This window comes from Sorex araneus, chromosome 11, assembly GCF_027595985.1.
Source record: "Sorex araneus isolate mSorAra2 chromosome 11, mSorAra2.pri, whole genome shotgun sequence".
In the NCBI taxonomy this organism is placed as follows: Eukaryota; Metazoa; Chordata; class Mammalia; order Eulipotyphla; family Soricidae; genus Sorex; species Sorex araneus.
The window spans coordinates 42,852,661-42,875,620 of NC_073312.1; the positions used below are offsets into that span (position 1 = coordinate 42,852,661).

The window sequence follows — 22,960 nt, forward strand, 5'->3', positions numbered from 1 at the left end:
CCTAATACCAAAACAAAATTAAATTAAAATTTATACTTAAAAAAATTTTAAACCAAAATTCTAGTGGTCCTACCTAACAGAGTTGCATAATTTCTTGCCAGAATAGTTATTATCTCACAAGCAATTTTTTTTTAATCGAATCACCGTGAGATACAGTTACAAAGCTTTCATGTTTGAGTTCCCGTCATACAACGATAGAACACCCATTCCTCCACCAGTGCATATTCTTCAGCAACAATGTCCCCAGTACCCCCACTCCCACCCCACCCATCCTCTATGGCAGACAATTTCCCCCATACTCTTTATTTGGGGGCATTATTGTTTGCAATAAAGATACTGAGATACGTTTGGTCCTTTATCGACTTCCAGCACACATCTCCCATCCCGAACGATCCCTCCAATCATCATTGACTTAGTGATCCCTTCTCTATTCCAGCTGCTTTCTCCTCCAGCTCATAAGGCAGGATACCAGCCGTGGAGCAATATTCCTGGCCCTTGTCTCTATTGTCCTTGGCTCATAAGCAATTTAAGTTATATCTTTTCCTGTGTTCCAGAAGAAAATCAAGAGTAGCGATCAAACTTTACTAACTTATTCTATTTTAATCTTCTCTAATTTGGGGGGGGGGGGGGCTTACTTATGACCAGTAAGATTATTCCCCATGGGTGATAATGATTTTTCCGTTTGGTGATCTCTGGAAATATGGTTTGATATGATAATCAAATAATCAAAACTTTTTGCAACTTTGTAACCCCTTCTCCTTTCCCTTCAAAAGTTAAATAGGTTCTCTAAGGTTAAGAAAGAGTAACCTGATTGCTCATAGTTTGGTTCACGGCTTTCAATCTTTTATACCTGAGCACGTATACCAGATCTCCACCTGCAGGTAAAAATAACACCGTTAAGGAGCAATCACTTTTTCAAGGACTGGCAGGAAATAGCTATGAACAGCGGCTGAAAATCCCTCTGGAGGCAGCTATTATATTGCTTTCACTTTCACTGGAAAAGAGACAGAGCCATGCAAACAAGTATCTCTGTAAAGATAAGAATCTCAATCCCCTGTCTGATAAAACTCGTCAGAGGAAGCTGCAATATGAGGCCCTCCTCTACCTACCATCACTTTTCCTCCCATTACCATACTACAAAATACACTGCTGATGTTTCTCTGCCATTTTCTGTATGTGTGATGTATGATTGCCTAGATATCTTATATGTTTCCCAACTGCCCATGTTCTCATTTCCATTTCATAAATATGCATTTTCCTGGAAGATTACTGAATATGTATAGGCTGTTGTCACCCTAATTCTAGACAGCATAAAATCAAATCCACACTTGCTCTTTTTGAAGATTGCTCTACTATCTGTGCCAGTTGGATGCTTTCCAAGTTGTATCTTGCCTCTTTACCAATAAAGCTATCTTTTTAAATTTAGCTGTTCTATGAACACCTCTTTTGGGGGTGACAGTGGTCATTTGTTCATTTATCTCTTACCTACTGAGTTCTAATCAATTCAATAATTTCATGTCCATCAATTATTATTCTTTGACACCTAAACATGTGCATATTAACTCTACAACCATGGTTTAAAGTCCGGCAGCGGGCCCAGAGTGAAAGCACAGTGGGCACGTGGGTGACCCAGGTTCAATCTCCGGCATCCCAAATGATTCCCCAAGCACTACCCTGGGGAATTCCTGAGTGCAGAGCCAGGAGTAAACCCTGAAGCATAGTCAGGTGTGGTACAAAAACAAGTCAATACTTAAGCAAATTCATTATTTCTTAGAGGAAATTAACTTAATAGTAAGACGAGATTGAAAAATAACTTTCTTTGTGGGTCTGTGATTAAATGACAGCAACTTTTTTGAACAATATGTTGAAAAAGATTCTGGAGTTAGACACCACAGTAAAGAACCATGATCAAACGGCATTATCTGCCAGACACTGATAAAAGAACAGTGGTAATATCCATGCCAGATAACTGCCATTCCCTCCCATTTTTAGTAAAGGCCTCCACCGAAAAACATATTCTCACACCTACACTTTAAGGGTAACTGTAAGAAAACTGATAATAATGTCAAATATAATGAACATACTGCAAGTCACTAGACAATACACAAGAAATTCTGTCCTTCTATGAGTCAGAAATGATTTAACATTCCCCTGTCTATTACAAAGAATAGTGGAGAATATCCTACTTATCTTCTCTAGGACTCTATTTTACTGTCTAAAATGATACCAATTTAGAGTATCTCCCAAGAATATCCTAAATATTAGCTATTTCTAACTAAGAATAAATAGGGATTTCTAAATGAAAAAAATTATTTCAACATAAATGGTAACAAGTTGGATTAGTCTTAAAGTTAAGAAAATCTGATTGTTCAACTACAAAATTCCAGTATCTATTTATATGATGAAAAATCACTTCCTATTGATGAGCTACCTTCTTCCTCTGAATAGTCATAAAACTTGTGCCAATATTTTCTTTTTACTTTGAAATGCAATAGAACAAGCATCTTAGTCTACCTCACTTTGCTGTCTTTGATTACATTACTCGATATACATTTTGTTAACCATTTCTAAAAGTGCAGTACTAACAACTGGAAAAAATATAGGTTGGCTATATCATTACTTAATGTTGATTATATCAATACTTAATTACTTAGTGATTGTATTTACTTAGTGATCATATACTTTTACTTAGTGATACATATATTTTTATTTGTTAAAAATATTTATGTATATGTGAAACACTATTTAACGTTGAAGCAATAATACCCAGAATAGCGCTTAACTATGTCTAAGATTTTACAAAACTTTTCATTTTAGTCTGCTTATTTATTTGCACTGCTGGGTCTAGAACCCACGGACTCATACATGCAAGGCAAGTAAGTGCTCTACTGCTGTACTACATTTCCGGGCCTAAATATAACTTTTAATAGAAGTATAACATGTTTGTAATAATGGTGCTTCATATTTTAAAGCATTTTTAAGTTACTTATAAATTATTTCAAAAACTGAGCTGGAGAGACAGAATAGCAGGTAAGGGATTTACCTTGCATGCAGCAGCCCAGGTGTGATCCCGGCACCACAGATGGTCAGGACTGATCTCTCTGAGCAGTCAGTGCTGATCCCAGAGCACAGTCAGAAACAAAACCGAGTACCACAGGTGAGGTTAAAACAACACAACACAAAACAAACAAACAAAAACTAGCAAAACAGTTTTTGTAGATATTTACTTCAAAAAGCAAAGTCATAATTGGGTAAAGAGAGAGAGAGAGAGAGAGAGAGAGAGAGAGAGAGAGAGAGAGAGAGAGAGAGAGAAGAGGAGGAGGAAACTCTGAGCTTACTGAATAGTTACCATGCTGTTCTTGAGTTTATTCTTGTTATCTTTAAATCTCTCACACAGTGAAACCAGTCCAAGAGATGATAAGGACTAAAATTAAAACTAGGGCAGGACTTACCAGGGTAAGTCACTTGTCTTTCACAAGGCAATCCTGGTACAATCCCAAGTGATTTTGTTTTTTATAATCAACTCTTGTCTCTGTAGGAGCGAGCTGTTGGACCTTAGATTTGGTAACAATTTGAAAGATGGTGGACTACCATCCAAGAGAACCAACTTTCCTATATTGTTATTCCTGAGCACAAAGCCAGAAGTCTTAAACACTAGTGTGTGTACCCCCCACCCACAAAAAAAAAAAATTAGAACCAGCAACTTCTGGGTCTGAGATATAGAGGATGTAAAAGAGTATTATGTTTTTCCTTATCTTGCCATTCCCTGGATAATCTACACAGGGAAGGTAGCAAGTCTACAGAACACTTAAAAAAAGCAATCCTTCTTTCAATCTGGACACATCAGAGCATATGAAGTATATGCCAGAAGAGCAGGCCCAAGAAATGTACTGATCATGGTAGTGTCTACCAGATTTTTTGCAGCATATCTTGTTTAAGAATAGACTTTCCTTACTCTTTTCTTGGGGCCAGAGAAACAGTATAGCGAATAGGTGCTTACCTTATACTCTGTAATAAAAAACAGTTAAGGTAAAGGCCAAAGTTCAATCTCCAGCACCCCATTTGGCACCCATAAACCCTACCAGGAATGATCCCTGAGTGCAGAGCCAAAAATAAGCTCTAAGTACTTCGGGGTGTGGCTCCAAAACAAAAATAAAAACCTCTTTTCCCATATACTATCTTTTCCCAAACCTTCCTTTCCATCCATTTTGTCTCAGGAAGCTTCCTGGGACAACATAGGCAAGTTTGTTCTGTTGGACAGTTGCCCACTATCTTCTTTCTAATTGTCACCAAATCTAAGGTCCAGCTGCTTGCTCTTACAGAGACAAGAGTTGATTTAAAAAAAAAAAGATTATGAGAAAATGGCATATTTGTGTCCCCAAAAACCATCTTCAGTATCAGCCTGGGGCTTGAGATGTATATAGGGAAAAACAGGTAGAAGGACAATGAGTCATGAGAAGAACTCCTTACAGTCACATGTCCAGCTAGTATCAGTGGTCTGGTGATAGGGGCATGCTTCTGAAATAAGCATCTCTGGAGCGCTCTTTCACTTCTGGTGGGAATGCCAGCCTTTTTGGAAAACAATATGGACAGCCCTTCAAAAACTAGTAACTGAGTTTCCATATGACCCCGCAATAACACATCCGGGAATATATCCCATGGGTGCAAAAAAGCACAGCAGAAATGACATCTGCACCTGTATGATCATTGCAGCACTGTTCACAATAGCCAGAATCTGGAAACAACCCAAGTGCCCAAGGACAGATGACTGGTTAAAGAAACTTTGGTACATCTACACTTTGGTACATGGAATACTACGTAGCTATCAGGAGAGATGAAGTCATGAAATTTGCTTATAAGTGGATGGTCATAGAGAGTAGCATACTAAGTGAAATGACTCAGAAAAAGAGGGACAGACATAGGATGACTCCACTCATTTGTGGAATATAAAATAACATAAGACTGACACCCAAAGACAATAGACACAAGGGCCAAGAACATTGCTCCGTAGTCGGAGACCTGCCTCATGAGCTGAGAGAGAAGGCAGCTGGAATAGAGAAGGGATCACTAAGTCAATGATGGCTGGAGGGATCATTTGGGATGGGAGATGTGTGCTGAAAGCAGATAAAGGACCAAACGTGATAGCCTCTCATAATGCCCAACAGTAGAGAGAGAGTGTGGGGGAAATTGCCTGCCATAGAGGCAGGGGGAACTTGGAAGGGGCAGGGCAGTATAATGGGGACACTGGTGGTGGAAAATGTGCACTGGTGGAGGGATGTCTGATCATTGTCTGACTGAAACTCAAACATGAAAGCTTTGTAACTGTAATTCATGGTGATTCAATTTAAAAAAAAAAAAACTAAGAAAGAGAGAAGCACCTCTGCCCATAGGCGCCTGCAGGACTGCCTTCACAGCGATCTTTATCCAGTGTATGCTGATACCATTCATCTGTGACTAACTCCTGGTTTAACATCAAGTACAAAACATCTGAAAACACTACTCTATTAAAAAATAGATAAGATAAAGGCCAGGGAGAGTGAGAAGTTATAAGAAACATATATGTGAAGGACAAGGTGATGTCCCAATGCTTGCTCATTTACACTATCAGTTGGCTAGTTGTTAATAAAGTGCTCTCTCTCTCTCTCTCTCTCTCTCTCTCTGTGTTTCTGTGTGTGTGTCTCTCTGTCTCTCTGTCTCTGTCTCTCTGTGTGTCTCTCTGTGTGTCTCTCTGTCTCTGTCTGTCTCTGTCTCTCTATCTCTGTCTCTGTCTCTGTCTCTGTCTCTGTCTCTCTCTCTCTCTCTCTCTCTCTCTCTCTCTCTCTCTTCCGCTCCCCAAAGTGGCAATGGAAGCAGAATTTCCCTGTTTCAGAAACATATAACAGACCATGCATAAGAGTGAAAAAAAAAGTTGAAATACTTGTCCATAATCACAAGTTTATAAATTACTAACAAGGATTCAAGTTCACGATAGTCTAACAAAATTTATGCAGACTTCCTTACGAAAGTATGAAATGCTTTGAGAGGCTAGAGAGAGGAGTGAAGGAAGGAACTGGATAGCTCATATAAAGAGAAGCATAAAGAATGCAAAGAACATTAAGTATTAATCAAAGGAAAAGTTTCACAGAGAACAAAAAGAGCTTTTACCACTTATTCAAACTCCTTTCATATCCTTTACTTTATCATCTAAAGAACCACCCACTCGAGTTCTTTAAGTTTTACAATATCTTTCTTTGAAAATAGGAACTTCCTGCATTGTACGGAATTATATAGGCATGATTTCACTACTGAGTCTCAAAGCAATTAACTAACAGTAATAATGACCACATATTTATACCAAATCATTTCTTGAAACTTACTTTCACCTTCAGATAAGTATAGTTGGCTCAGGGGCATGGGAGGGGGTATACAGCGGGCCACACCTGGCTGTGCTCGGAGCTTACTCCTGGCTCTATTCCCAGGGATCACTCCTGGCAGTGCTGCTCGGGAGACCTATGTGATGCTGAGGACCAAACCAGGGCTAGCCCCCAACTTCACTTTTTAAAATGTTTTACCTTCTGCTAGTCAGCAATTCCCCCCATATCCCCTTCTCCCTGTCATTATGGCATAAGCAGATTCACTTGTTGATAACAGTAAAAAGCAAAAATGAAAACTTTGGCCCCCATTCTTCATGGCTTCAGAGCGCACACACGCCACTCCTTAGCATTAAGTTCGACACAAACTCCCATTACCATTTCAGGCTGACAGGGTTGGGCTTTTGCTTCCCCCTTTGGGGCCTCCCAAGCAGTGCACAGCATGCCCAGGGTTGGGGAAGGGAACTCCGAGTGATACTCAGCCACCTGGACACATCAAAGCTGGGCACTATCATGCTCAGGGCCACCAGAAACACACCCAGCACTGCTCTGGGGACTACAGGGGACCTGGGGTCAAACTTGAGGCCTTGTGTGCAAGCCAGGCAGCACTCCAGATCCCTACGCCATCTGACTGGCCCCTGAATATGATCTTTTTGGTCTTCAATGTTTTGTTTTGGTTTGTTTTTTAGGCACACAAGAAATTAGAAGTACTTGTTAAAAAAAAAGTTAGGTATAAAGTGAATTATTGATTTGTATTTAATATGAATTATTTCCTGAATTTTTAATTCAAGGGACACTGGATGATAAAGAGAAACAGATAATCTCTCCCACTCTTCCCCAAATTGGGCAATACTGCCAACTAGAGGCACTGGAATTAGCCAGGAAGGGCAGTACACTGGGAGGCACTTTGGTTAAAGAAGTTAGACTTCAGGGAGGGGTGTTGATTTTTCTTTTTCCTGAAAAAGGATTTGCAGGCCAACAAAGTATGGAAACCTCCGATCTAGTCAAACGACAAAAAAAAAAAAAATTAGAAAAAAAACAAAACAAAAACCTAAATGTTACCAGTTTAGGTAAAATTCTAGAACTATTTACATCACATTAAGGTGCCAGGTTTTGTGTCAAGTCGCTTGAATAATAACTAAGTCTAATTATACAAGGAGTAATATGAACTTTAAAAACAGTCTACAGGTAAAGCAACTAGACACAAACATTTTTAAAAATTGATTACTTCATGCAATCAATTAACATTTTGTTCTATTTAGGACCTGCTACAGGGCAAGTTCCCAAATAAAATGGATAATAAAATAAGAAGTGGGCTATAGGCAATCAAGTGTCAGAAACAAAAGTGACATGAAATCTTGTGGTTTGCTGCAACCTGGATGGCTTTAGAAGGCAGTGTGTGAGGTGAAGTCTGAAGTTAAAGGGCAAGTACCAGAGGATCTCACTCATCTGCGGTGTAAAGAAAAACAAAACCGGGGAATGAAGAGTGTAGAAAGATAACAAACCCTTGGCCTTGCAGCATGAAGCTCAGGTTAGCACGCAGAAAGGAGTGGAGACAAAGAGGGGGAGAAGAGGCAGACTAGCGAGGACAAAGGGGCAACGTTGGAGGGTCAGGGACACTCAAGAAGTGATGATGGTGCAGTAAACTCTGTGTGTTCAACAAAATTATAAAATGTCAACGCTATTATAACCATGCAACCTAAACTTCAATTTTTAAAAAAATTGAAGAATGATATGGCTGGGCCAGGAAGATAGTCCAGCATGTAAGGCACTTGCCTGCACCCGAATGGCCCCAGATGGATCCCCAGTACTGCACACGGTCCTCCAAGCACCGAAAGAAGTGATCCCTGAGCACTGTCACGATCAAGCCCTGAGCACTGGTAGATATGGCCCATCCCACTCATCACCCAGCCAAAAAAATAAAAAATAAAAATGTCACACAACTAACAATAGCAAAATTGAATGATTTCTAAGTCATACATCACTGATGGAAAGCCTGAGTTTGGTACATCAGCATATATTATAAACTACAAGTTTATTCCGTTTATGACAGATATCCAATAAACACTCAAAATGAGAATTTTGTTAAGATTTATGTGTATCAAAAGCACAATACTATAAAATTTAATTTAGTAGTAGTTTTATATAATATAGTAATAAGATTCTTTTTATTGGTTACATGCAACAATATAGACAAATTTAACAAAATCCTTTAAACAAAAGGCTGCAGATTGTAAGAAGCACAATAGTTTGCTTTACTTATAGTATAAAAAAATTTAGAGATCAAATTGTTTATAATAATTTTAATCTATGTAAATAAAGAAATTCAAATATTTAATACAATGCCTATTCCAATTTACACAAATAAGTTTTCAACATTAGCATCTAAGATACAGTGCATTAAATTTTATTTTTACTTGGATCTTTACATAATTATGACACCTTCCCTGTTATACACATATTTTTCTTCTCTGTGCTAATATATCTTAAGAATTTACATGGAATAGGTAAAACTGGGCAAGAGCAATAGAATAGCAGGTAGGGTATTTGCCTTGCACGTAGCTGACCCTGGTTTGATCCCCAACATTACATATGGTCCCTGACCTCTGAGCATCTTCAGGCGTGGCCCAAAAAAAAAAAAAATAACAGAAAAGGAAGGAAGGAAGGAAGGAAGGAAGGAAGGAAGGAAGGAAGGAAGGAAGGAAGGAAGGAAGGAAGGAAAGAAGGAAGGAAGGAAGGAGGAAAAAAGAAAAAAAGGAAGGAAGGAGAGAAAGGTAAAACTTACAAATGTGAAATAGACATAAAATTTGGTAGGAGTAAGAGAATTTGAAAAATCAGAAGGGGAATCTGAATAGGCCTATAAAAGTACAGTGCTTTATCATAAGAAAGAAGTACTGGTTTCATATTTTAAAATACTGCATTATAGATACTGCTTAAGTGTCTGCATTAAAACGTAAAGGATTGCAATAAAAATCTCTACAGATATTTATATAAAATTATTTGAATGTATTAACATAGGCTAAAATCATACAGTAATCAACACAAACTGATTTTTATGGATTTGTTCTCTATTCCATTTGCCATCCTTTTAAGTTTTGTTGGAGCAAGGAACATGAAATAAATGTGTTCTATGTCTAAAAAAGAGAGAGGAAAGAGCCGGGGGGTGGGATGGAACCTGGGAACACAGATGGAGGGAAGGGCGCACTGGTGGTGAGATTAATGTTAGAACAATGTACCTCTGAAACAACTTTATTATGAACAACTCTGTAAATCACTGCGTCTCAATTTTAACAGTTTTTCAGATCTCTATGGATATAAAAAAAATGAGACTGTGAATTCATTATTGAAAATGTGTCAAGTCCCTCAGCAAGCTAAGAGCAAATATATCTCTTTTTTTATTTTTTCATTTTTAATTAATTAATTAATTAATTTTGCTTTTTGGGGTCACACCCAGTAATGCTCAGGGGTCACTCCTGGCTCTGCACTCAGGAATTACCCCTGGCCGTGCTCAGGGGACCATATGGGATGCTGGGAATCAAACCTGGGTCAGCCACGTGCAAGGCAAATGCCCTACCTGCTGTGCTATCACTCCAGCCCCTCTTTTTTTTTTTTTAATATATCTTTCTTAAGTCAAGAGCAACCATAAGCACCATGAGTGAAAACTGATAAGAAAGCAACAGTGAAATGTGTTTTACCAGCATTCTTTGGATTGAAAATGACCCAAACATCTGTAGTTCTTCCAGAATAAAAAGCAAATAACCTAAGTTCAGAAATTAAATCTTCAATATTACATCTTATTCAGAAATTAGATATATCTAAACAGTCAATGAATCTGGGGGTGGGGAGAAGACCTGACTTAGCTGAAGTATCCCGAGCAGTGCTCAGGAGGTCCAGGGGCCGGTTTAAGTGACACCTGGCCAACCAAGCCATAGGTTCAATACAAAGGCCCAAGCACATGGTGCTTCTGAGACCCTACAGTGCAGGGGATTACCCAGGTCACCCCAACAGGCTTGAGGGCCTTTGGGGCTGCACTCAAGTGTTTCTCCTGAGACCATGTGGCTAAGGTAGAGCGTGCACTCTATACTACTTCTACCATCCCTTAGTGAGTTTATCATTTATTTTGACTTGGGGAAAAAAAAAAAAACACTTGGAAACCAGCTGACCATAGATATTACTACTGTGGAAGAACTGACTTAAAAACCTTCATATCCTTTACGTAAATCTTAAACTATTTTTCTTCCTGACAAATCCTATAATAGTAGAGATATGAGGTCATTTGATTTTAATAAGCACAGGTAAAGTAAATTTGCATGACTTCAACTCGAAAATATTCTATTTTATTGAAACAGACTTCAGTTTTCATTGACCAATAATTACTATAACTTCAAAATATTTGGCTTAGTGTTTGGTTTTTTTGTTTCTGTTTTGTTTTTGCAGTTCTGGGGATTAAACTCCGGACCTCACACAGGCAAAGCAAGTGCTCTACCACCGAGCCACATCTATGCCTCATATTTGGCTTCATTTTCATAATATTGGAAAGCTATCATCATCATCATCATCATCATCATCATCATCATCCCATTGATCATCGAATTTCTCGAGTGGTCTCAGTAATGTCTCTATTCATCCTAGCCCTGAGATGTTAGAAGTCTCTCTTTACTCGTCCTTCCCAACGATGTCGTACTGGAGGCTCTTTTAGGGTCAGGGGAATGCTTTAGGAAGTTAAATTTATACTGTGACTAACCCTACCATCTGGAGATAAAATAAAAAATATTTATGCATACAAAACGTACATGGGATCACACAGAACACAACATACAGAGATCTTTACCCCATTCCCTTTTACTGGTTGATGCTGTGATAAATGGGGGTCACAATCTAGTTGTGGTGCTCGTGGCCATTATGGTCATGATGTTCACCAGAGGATGCACTCCTGGCCCCAGTGTTCTTACATCTTTTCCTCTGCAGTGCTCATCAGGAGTCTCATCTTTTCCTTGAAGTGCTTGTACATACCTGGCTGCAATGTGACCACAAATCCCTTGCAGTGAAGGGATCACCAACAGCAGAGCTGCCAGACACGACAAGCTGCCAGGATTATGCTTGGTCTGTGTGACAGCGCAGGACACCTGGCTCACGGCCTCATGCTTACTTACAAGGCGGCTCTCTAGCCACTGAGCCATTGCCCTCCCCAGATATGGATAGTTTTAACATTAACGATTTGAAAAGATACATAAAACTTTTCATTAGACCAATTTTGAAATGATTCCCTGTATCTGGGGGAGGGAGGGGGTTGTTTGTCCAGTTGGGTCTGTTTTGTTTTGTTTTTGTTTGGGGGCCACACCTGGCAATGCTTAGGGTTTACTCTTGGCTCTGCACTCAGCAATTACTCCTGGCAGTTCTCAGGGAACCATATGAAATGCCAGGGATTGAACAGGTTGGCCAGGTGCAAAATAAATTTTATGTTAAGAAAATATTCAAATTCCTAAAGGACTCTGAATTATCTGCACCACAGACAAGCATTTGAGATGAATAGCTATGGTTCTGGGATGGTATGGCTGGGTGGACTGTTAATTGTTTCTAGAACCTACAAATAAAAACTCTTGTGAAAATTAAATAATTAAAGACAGCTGTTTTAATTCTTCAACAAGGACTTACCACTTAAATAAAGCCAAAAAAAACCAACATTAACCACCAACTGGAATGTTTTTCTTTATCTCTAAATGTACTTAACTGAGAAGAAGCTAGTATCTTATTTTAGCTGAGATAAACAGTAAATATTTCTAATGCCATTAAATGGCCCTTGAACTCAAGATGCATTCCCAAAGAGAGTACAAAAGAAACTCTCAAGATTAAGAGTCATTCCTGTTGGTAGCCAAAAGAAAGACTTAAATACTTATGCAATATGGGCAACAGGCCCTAGTTGCAAATGAAATTCTACTCATATTTTTATCTGACTATATTCTGAAGCCCCAGCCTGACACTTAGCAAACCAAGTTCTCAAGACACAGATAAGAAAATGAGGAAGGAGTGCTAGGGAGAGTAACAGATCTGGATGTGGGAAGGAAAGAGCAAATTTTTAAAGGTCCTTAAAAAAAATCTCCAAGGAGTGCTTCCTATCAATTTTCCCAGGATCTTACATACAACATACAGGAACCAAGAGAAGCTGAAAGTAGCAGAGAGCCATGTGGGGACGCTCCTTTGCGGCCCCGCTCGAGATCGACCCCGGAGGCAACTGAACCACTTTGGACACGAGCGGCACCCCCAAAATGCCTCCAAACTGTGTGCTGGGAGCTTCTGGCCCAGGCGCTGCCGGCAGGACTCCTGCTGGGACCACCATGCCCAGGGCCTACTTCCTGGACGGACACTTTGACGGCAACCTGACGGGGCGTCTGACTCACAAGGATTTCCGCTCCTGCCTCAGCTACTACCTGCCCATGGTGGAGGAGGGTGAGCCCGAGCCCAGGTTTGAAAAGTTCCTGGACGCCATGGATACAGGATGGCCTGTTGCAATAAGGGCTCCTCTTAAGAATGCCTTCGACCCTTTGCGGCCCCTCGCGAGATCGACCCCGGAGGCAACTGAACCACTTTGGACACGAGCGGCGCCCCCAAAATGCCTCCAAACTGTGTGCTGGGAGCTTCTGGCCCAGGCGCTGCCGGCAGGGTATGCTCTTTTCTCTCTCAACTTTTTCTGTTTGAACGCAGCGAGGCTATAGCCGGTTTTTAGACTCTACAGGAAGCCCGGGATAGCCGATGGGCGGGACTCCCGGATCCGCCCTGTGCCGGCCGACATTTAAGCAGAGAGCCATGTGGGGACGCTCTCTGCTTAAATATCTTCCAAAAGATATTAGGAAGACCTAATATCTTTTGATTGTTTGATTGTCAGCAACGTGTAAATGTTCCTTTTTGGCAGGGCTTAATGTGGGGGGAAACTCCAAACAATAGTACTAAGTTTTTTGTTAAAGGGTAAAAGATTGTAGCGATAGAATTTTAGGCAGAATTTTCCCTGGACTTTAACGGGTCGGACTTTGGTGGGAAATCCTAACAAGAATAGTAAGTCTTTTGCTGAAATATTGAAGGCCACCAAAGTGGTAGCCATCTCTATAGACTGAACTAAGCCATATCCCCACGCCGGCTGAGAAGAAATATCCTTCTTTCTCGGGAAAAAACGCGGCGTGGCGTTAACCATAGTATGATGTCCATTAAGCTGACACGGACCTGGTGGCGTGGGAATCGGATGCAAGGGAATAAATTATTATGTACTTGGAACAGCGGGACGCTGGTGGAACCTTGAGCCGGGGCCGATACCAGCGTATTACTTTTGGTTCCAGAAACTGCTTGCAGACATTATACCAGACTATCAACTAAGCTAGAGCCCCACGCCGGCTGATGACGAGAAATAACCATCTCTTTTGGTTTGTTTCCCTTTGTCAGGCAGCGTGGTGATTACTAAACAGGCGTGATCTCAGTGGCGCGGGACGAGGGGGGAAAAAAATAGAAAAGTTATGTAACAAACATCGGGACTTAATATCTCTACATTCTCAGCAATGGAGAGCCATCAAATGCTTCCTTGACAGTGGGACTGTCTTCTCTTTTTTGGGGGGAAACCCTAGCAACAATAGTGAATTATGTGTTGAAACATGGACTGTAACCAAGATAAAGCGTAAACGAAGTGAAACTTATCACTTACAAGGGCGGGGACTGGGGGGGTGGGAGGGGGCGGGAGGTATAATGGGGTGGTTGGTGATGGAATATGGGCACGGGTGAAGGGAAGGGTGTTTGAGTACAGTATAACTGACATAATCATGAGAACTTTGTAACCCTCCACATGGTGATTCAATAAAATTTAAATTTAAAAAAAAAAAAAAAAGAGAAGCTGAAAGTAGAGGGTATGGCTCAGCTATCTACCAGAATTTGGCAAGATTTTCTACTGTTTTAATTTTAGTTTCCCCTTAGGTATTTAAAGGAATTACAGGTTCCAATTTATCAGAAAAATCCAAGTCCTGTGACCCTGGGAGGGGCCTTATAGACATGTTTATAAAGCTACTAAAGTGGCAGGTTTTGTTTAGTCATGTAATCTCTACAGAATGGAAAGAGTAATATAGCTGAGGGGGAGAGGGTGAGAGTAGGAAGAGAAAACAAGGGAGGATAGAGCAAGTTATATAAGTCCTAACATCTTTTGTTTATACCTTTAATCTTTATAGAAATTTACTCTCAAGTATTTTTTTGGGGGGAGAGGTGTCACACCCTGCAATGACCAGGGGTTACTCCTGGCTTTGCACTCAGGAATTACTCCTGGCAGTGCTCGGGAGACCATGTGGGATGCTGATCGAACCCGGGTCGGCCGCGTGCAAGGCAAATGCCTTCCTTACCTGCTGTACTACTGTTCCAGCCCCAACTTTCAAGTGTTCTTAAATAAGTTCTTAAGCTTAACTATAGGGTTCCCATATACTCAGGATCTCATCATTTTCCTAGATTGCTGCAGACTAGACAACTATAGTTCATAAATATCAGGCATGCTCAGCTATTTACATATAAAGATATAATCCATTATGTGGGGGTGTGGAGTACAGGGGCCACATCCAGTTGTGCGCAGGGCTTACTCCTGGCTGTGTTCAAGGATCACTCCTGACAGTGTTTGGGAGAATGTATGCAGTACCAGGGATGAACCCAGGCTAACTGCATACAAAGCAAATGCCTTACCCATTGACCCATGATACTATCTCTCTGGTTCAAATGTTTTTTATTTTGATTTGATTTTGGGGCCACCTGAAGTGGTACTCAAGGTTTACTCCTGGGTCTGTGATAAGGGATCACTGTTGGTAGTGCTCAGGGGACCATATGTGGTGCAGGGATTAAATCCAGACCAGCAGCATGGAAGCAAGTGCCTTAACGCCTTAATCCCTTTCTTTTCTCCAGACATTTGATTTTCATAAAGTCAGGCTAACATCTATTTTCTACTTATGCTCTTTGACTTAGAAGATTTTCTTTAGTAACTGTCTTTATCTTATTAAGCACTTACAACAGCTGTAGCACTGTAGAACTGTCTTCCCGTTGTTCACCGATTTGCTCGAGCGGGCACCAGTAACGTCTCCATTGTGAGACTTGCTGTTACTGTTTTTGGCATATAGAATATGCCATGAGTAGCTTGGCAGGCTCTGCCGTGTGGGCGGGATACTCTCAGTAGCATGCTGGGCTTTCTGAGAGGGACAAATCGAACCCGGGTCGGCTGCATGCAAGGCAAATGCCCTTCCTGCTGTGCTATTGCATACAGCTGTATCCAAAATAAAACTATGGAATGCAGCAGTAACCAACTAGGTAATGGGGATAGAAGTGAAGCAGCAAACCTCAAAGAATGGGGTCAGCAGGGACTGCAGTTTTCACCCGTAGTTCTCATGTACAACATGGAACAAAATCAAGAATTGAAGTTTGATCAGCTAGTACTACCTAAATTGGACCAATCCAATCCTAAATGAATACTCAACACTCTTAGATTTAATTTAGTCTAGCTAGGACTCAATCCAATCCAGTCAAATAGCCACAGACTGACACACAACCAGGAACTCAGTGCCATTACACTTGACTATTCCTACACTCAATTACCTTTAGGGCCTCCCAGCAGTGTTTCAGGGCTCGGGAGCCACTCCAAGTGGTGACATGTTGGCCAGCAGTACTGACGCTACCAGGGTCACTTCTGTGATATTTGGATGGTCAAGTGGTGCCAGAATCAAACTCAGGATTTTGTGCAGACCAGGCATGCACTTCAGCTCTTTGAGCTAGCTACCTGGCCCCATGAATTCTGTTTTAAAGTTGGGTCTAATCTAATTCCAGCCAGTATCTCCAGCAATTACCAGAATGGCAATTACCAGTAATTTTAATAACTGAAGAGGAAAAGGACCTCCAACATGGAATTGAAAGCTAAAGGACTACAAACCTACCTTCTTAGCTCTGTACAGAAAAGCAAAATGTATTAAAACTTTGAAGCAAAATGTCAGACTCAGCTTGAATTGAGAAGAACTTACCTAAGGTCTTCCTCAGGTCTAGGGAAGAAAGAAAGAGAACTCAGCCAGATTGTCTGCTCCAATGTCTGTATTCCTCCCCGTTCACAATTATGACTAGATGGTCCCTTCAGATATCACTGCTGCCACCAAACTATTAAAATAGAAATCAAATAAAATTACATTACATTTTTAATAAATCAGTGGTTCAATATTAGGGTACCTGCCTTTATTTGTGATGGGGTCTTTTCTTCTTCTTCTTTTATTGTTATTATTATTATTATCATCATCATCATCTTCATTATCAATATTACTTTATTGAAGCACAGTGAATTACAAAGTTATTCAGAGTTGAGTTTTGGACATTGTGTTCCAGCACCAATCCTACCACGTGTCAATTTCCCTCCACCATGTTTCCAGGCTCCTTCTCTCGTCCCCTCACCCTACACCCAGAACAGATCTTGACAGGCACCTTTTTAAGTTCGCTTGTCAAAGTTTGGGTCTCATGTTTCAGTGCTGTTGATTTTGTGATTTGGGTATTTGACTATTCCCTTCCCCTACACCACCTATGTACCAGAGTCCCCTTACCCCCTGTCCCTACTCCTCCCCACACTGCTTACCATCTGTCTCTTTTCCCCATGACCCTCCCATTTTTTTCCTTTCTCCTCCATATACTCCAGGGCCCAGGGTGATCAAGGCATCCACCGTATTAACCACTGCATTTCCTCATCTGGTTATTCTAAATACCACGTATCAGTGAGAGGATTTGTGAATCTGGTCCCTGGCTCAGCAAGTGTGTGCTCCTCAGTACCACAACCAAGTGTGCCATCCCGTGCATCACCATATCACTACCCCCATCAAAACACAAAAAAGGAAGAATGGAAGGGGGGGAGTAGAAAATTCACAAATCTAAAGTTTTCCATTTAAAACTGGCTATATTAAATGATTCCTCAGAAAACACTCCCCCTCCCCCGCCCCAGCAAGCAGAAATGGGATACAGGGAGAAATAAAACAAGAAGTGCTTATATAGACAAAGATAGAACTGGGTAATATGATTAGCAAAAGAAAAGTCTTATTTTGGTAAACAGGAAAAGCCAAATTTCCCCAGTGGAAGGGGACATGGGTCTTACCATGCAGAGTACCTCCATGGTACTAATCAGAAACTCCAGATTGTGATATTTAACATTACACTTTGGGAAGAGGGAGAAACTTCAGTTAGATGAGGAATTAAGTCTGGGTAGAGCATGAAGGAATGTATTTGGAGCCTGGTTTGGGGTGGGTTTTATTTTCTATTTTTTTCCATTTTAATAACAGGAAAATCAGACTTCTACTTCCATTTAAGACAATGTCAATGAATGTCATTACTAGCTATTGTAAAGATGAAAAAGTAACTTGCCCTATACCCTTCTAGTTCATAGCTGAGAATTCACTGTATCATGAGATTAATAGGAGAACAAAAAAAATCCACCTCCTGTATAATGGGAAAGATGTACAAAAACTGAGCAATTTTTCTAAAATAATTCAATTACCACCTTAAATTCCATTTCAAGATGAAAACAAAACAAAGGTTTCCAGGGGAAGGAAACTCAGTATTGAGAGACTAGCAGGAAAAGAGGACCAAATAAGTGTAAGATTGTTATCAAGATTTTTTTGCTTGCTTTTTGTTTGGGGCCACACCCAGCAGCACTCAGGGCTTACTCCTGGAGAAGCTCAGGTGCCAAGGATCGAATTCAGATCAAATGCATTCAAGGCAAACACCCTACCATCTACACTATCATTCCAACTCCTATTATAAAGGTTTAAGTCTAATTTCTACATTGATTACATTTTCTAGTGAGCAGGTCATCCTCTTCATGTCAGTATAGTGAAGAATATATATTTTTCTGACAGAAGACTAACTTCTGTTTGGTTTTCAGGTTTCTTTTTCCTCTATACTTTCTCAGTAATCAGTTACAGATAACCCTTGTACTAATGGGATACTTTGAGGTGTCATTCTACTCACAACCTGGAAAAGCTTTATAACCTCGACATTTTAAACTTCTCTTGAGTCCATCAGAGCAATGATATAAGGCAACCAAGTAAAACAAGTTCCAAAGAAAACCAAGACCCTCCAAGGAGAGGCAAGCCACTTTAACAATGTCACTTTGGCAGAACTTACAAGGAAGATGGGATCATCATAAGAAGGGACAATAGATAATCATTCTCATAAATGCTTAAAAGCCAAATGTGGACTAACATGTCCGGGTGGAATAGTAACTCTTCTTTATGGGACACAATCCGGTGTGGAAGTGAAGAACCTGAAATCCCTTTTTTATGCACAGGCATGCAGGAGGTGACCAGACGCTGCACTGTACAAGCACAGAGGCCAGTTACCCTGCATCACTGTATTCTATGAGGCAACACTTAAATCGCTAAGGAAAGTGAAATCAATCGCCTGGAGATAAATAATGATGTTTAAGACATTCAAAAAAGTTTCATATGAAATAAGAACTACATCAAAATTTTTTTTGGTAGTAATATGAATAGGATAGACTTTTTGGGGAAAGTGTTGTACATTTAACTACAAATGCTGTAGTATTTAAACATAAAATTTTATGCTGAGATTTACTTTCAAATATTCCATCAAACACCAAAGGCTGTTGATGAAACATTGAAAACTGATAAATTTTAATAAGCTGAATGATACGTAATTCATTCATATAATCCCACTCCCATGTCCCCTTGCTTCATCCTTGCCTGTTCTCGCATTCTGAGAACTCCCAGTGCCAGGATCTCTACACTTAACTTCTCTCTCATAGCACAGAAGTTTCTAGAAACAGTAGTACCATAATCCATGAACTGCTCTGATCAAGACTTGAGAAGTTAAAGCAAGAGGAAAAAGATATGGACAGTGGTAAAGGGTACTGAATTATTAAGAGGATAGTACAGGTGTCCAGACCACAACTATATGCTCACCCCTTCCAAGGAATCTGGCCAGCAACAAATTAATCTCTCACTAAATCTCATTTTTTCATATGCAAATTATAAATAAATAATAGTACCTAATCATGGCTTTTATTTTAGGATTGCACTGTTTTCAGATAACATAAAAATTGGATATGGCCAATCTGAAGTTTTCCAAAGAATATTTTGTAAAATACTAGCAATAAGTATATGAATACCCTTGCGTTTTCCCAAACCTAAGTGCTACTTCAAAACAAAACTCAGATTCATTTTCCCCTTTCCAGCTCTGTTCATATGGCACAATACTTTGTTATTTATGAATGTGTTATATTGAATAATTAATTTTTAAGTATAACATGTTTTAACCAAATTGGTCATATTTCAATGCACTGCAAAGCAAGTCATGATACATTCATTTCTGTTCTAGACTAGCATGGTCTCTCTCTAACACTCCAAGCCTCCTTCTCATGTTTAAACACTAAAATAATTGTATATAATACAAAATATTTTATTAAATTACAAAACTCATATTTTAATACTAATATGAGTAACATGTTACTGATTAACATGTTTAAATAATAAACCAACCTGACAAGACTGAGAAACAAACTGTTCTGATAATCAAATATTGACTAATAATTATAACTAAATAATACGCACTTGATTCTAGACTATAGTGCAGTAGATGTAAGCTTTTTCCTGATGATTCAGGAAACACCTCAAGATCACAGGATCAGTCTGTTACTATGACTCAGAGATTTCAACCTGGAAGAGCAGCTGAACTGCAGTCCTCTGTTCTTATGGAATTTCAAGGAAAGAATGGACATTCGTCTTACTCTAAATCTTCCAGAAATGCAGGTGCCCAAATAGCAGATGAATAAGACAATTCTTGAATTGGTTAAAATACCAGCACAATCATGTCTAAATTTACTAATCCTTGGGAATAAAACTGCTTTTGAAAAATGACTATATGCTTAAAGAGTTAGAAGCTCACATCTGTAAATCAGTAAAAGCAGAAGAAAAGCTACAGCAAAATCCCACAGGAGATAATATCAAGGTGGGTTTTCAGTTCCATCATGAGGTCTGGAATGCTAGATGAGTAAACAGGGCAGGTGTTCTGACTCAAGAGATAAGACAAGGAGCTGGGGCGATAGTACAATGGGTAGGGCACTTGCTTTGCATGAGGCTGGCCTGGGTTCTATCCCTGGCACCCTGTATGGTCCTCTGAGCTCAACAGGACTGATCCCTGAGCACAGAGCCAGAAGTAAGCACTGACCACCACCAGGTGTGGCCCCAAAAAGAAGGGGGAAAAAAAAAAGAGTTATGACCAGGAGGGCACAATGAAGGCTTCACAGACACGGTGTCCACGGTTCCAGCCCTTGGGATACTGAAGACTTCACAACAACAGCCATACTAATTGCAGGGTTCACTCATCCACCTTGGTGGACTGGATGAACCTGCGGATTGTGGAAATTCTGCTCGCAGCTACATGGGACTGCAGAAGGCATTGGATCTTGTTATATTTTATGAGCAAACTCAACTAACAAAAGCATGGGGAATTTGGGTAGTACAAATAATTTAAAAAACATAATTGTAATAAAATGTAGGTAATTATATTCAAAAGCTTAATTAAAAGATTTTTTAAATTCGTAACATTTAGCACAGCACCTGATACATATCAGACATATATAAATGCAAAAGCATAATACTGAAGGGCTGGCTCAGACCAATATCCAGAGAGAGGCCATAAACCTCTGCAAGACAACTCTTGCAGTGTTTCCATGACCTGGGTTGGAAACTTTCCTTCTTGTGGGACCGGGAGTATGGAAAGATTTCATTGTTCCTGCTTAAAACAAACAACAAAAATAGCTAAGACTACAAGGGTCTATAGCACTAATGAAGAGCTAATTCATACCAAAACACTGTATGCATGGAAGAACGCTGCCAAGCAGTTTATTAATAATTCTCTCAAACTCATTATAGCATAAGTAATTCATTTTCATTTCAAAGATGAAGAAAAGGTTTATAGAGTTTATATAACTTGCCCAAGATCTCATACACAGCAAGAGACCAAGCTCACTGAAACCAAGACAGTGGTACTCAGTATCACAGGTACTTAGAATAGAAGTAAAACAGCAGGCTTTCATGTGTATTAGCATATTTAATCCTCAGAACTACACTGTGAAGCAAATATAATCTCTTTATTTTACAAATGCAAAAATACATAGAAGAGTTCATTATTTTTCCCAAGGTCATACAGTAGTGTGTGATGGGGCCCAGATTCAAATTTAAGCATTTCCCTATATGGCCACTCACCAACTCATTTTCTCAAGCTAAACACTCAATATACCTATTTTTTCAAACTGATAAACATGGCATCAGTTTACTGATCTATGAGAAGCAAGTAGAGCTGCAAATAAAAATAAAGAGAATGGTCTAACTCATTCCTTTCCAGTACCACCTCTGTACTGAATAAAAAGACTGAGATCCTAGGGGTGGCAAACATCAAGGAAAAGCCTATATAATGGATATATTTCATTTTGTAATAGGTGAAGGGAACAATCAAATTTAACACTGAAAAATTATTAAAAACTTATTCACAGAGCACAATTCAGAAAAACCTGCTGCTTCTTCAGTAAATGTAAACATTGTACAGAATAGAGAAGAAAAAAACACTTAAAAATTATTCAAAGTTGGCCAGGGACATAGCTCAGTGGTAGAGAATATGCCTTGCATGCATGAAGTCCTGGATTTGATTCCTGGGAAAGGAAGCAAGGTAGGGAGGGAGGGAGGGAGGGGGAGAAAGAAAGAAAGAAAGAAAGAAAGAAAGAAAGAAAGAAAGAAAGAAAGAAAGAAAGAAGAAGAAAGAAAGAAAGAAAGAAAGAAAGAAAGAAAGAAAGAAAGAGGAAGGAAGGAAGGAAGGAAGGAAGGAAGGAAGGAAGGAAGGAAGGAAGGAAGGAAGGAAGGAAGGAAGGAAGGAAGGAAGGAAGGAAGGAAGGAAGGAAGGAAGGAAGGGAAAGGAAGGAAGGAAGGAAGGAAGGAAGGAAGGAAGGAAGGAAGGAAGGAAGGAAGGAAGGAAGGAAGGAAGGAAGGAAGGAAGGAAGGAAGGAAGGAAGGAAGGAAGGAAGGAAGACAAGGTACTGTACATCAGAGCCTGAGGAAGATGGTAGAGCTATATAGCCTAAGCTTTGCTGGCGGAAGATCTTGATCTCTGACAATGCATGGTCTCCCAAGCAACTCTTAGAAAAGGGGAAGAGACTAAAAATAGAACACTAAAGAAGACATTCAATTTAATTCTAGTAAGAGACAAAATGTGCTGGGTATGTGGTTCAAGTGGTAAAACACATGCCTATCATGTGTGAGGTCCTGAATTCAACAGTGGACATGAGGCAATGGTGCTAAAAGTGTGGTCCCCTATGAAGAGAAGAAGGGAGGGGAGGGCAGGGAAGTGAAGGGGAGGAGAGAGGAGAGGAGAGGGGAGGAGTGAGGAGGGGAGAAGGAGAGAAGGAGAGAAGGGGAGGGGAGGGGAGGGAAGGGGAGAGGAGAGGCGGGGCTGGAGAGAAAATAACAAAGGTAAGGCACTTGCCCGCACAGGTTCAACCCAGGTTCACTCCCTGATACCACATACAGTCCCGAGTCAAGCCATGAGCCAAAAGTAAGATCTGAGCATAG

General features: G+C 40.1%; 1 protein-coding gene across 5 annotated transcripts in view; it reads right to left on the reverse strand.

Annotated features, from left to right (window-relative positions):
• CCSER2 (coiled-coil serine rich protein 2) overlaps positions 1–22,960 on the reverse strand; it is a 128,042-nt gene that overhangs the window by 83,189 nt on the left and 21,893 nt on the right. For all 5 annotated transcript variants that reach the window (XM_004607421.2, XM_004607422.2, XM_055118773.1 and 2 more), the window contains exon 2: positions 16,370–16,499. The gene's annotated coding sequence lies outside the window, so the exon portion shown is untranslated. The remainder of the gene's footprint in view (positions 1–16,369; positions 16,500–22,960) is intronic.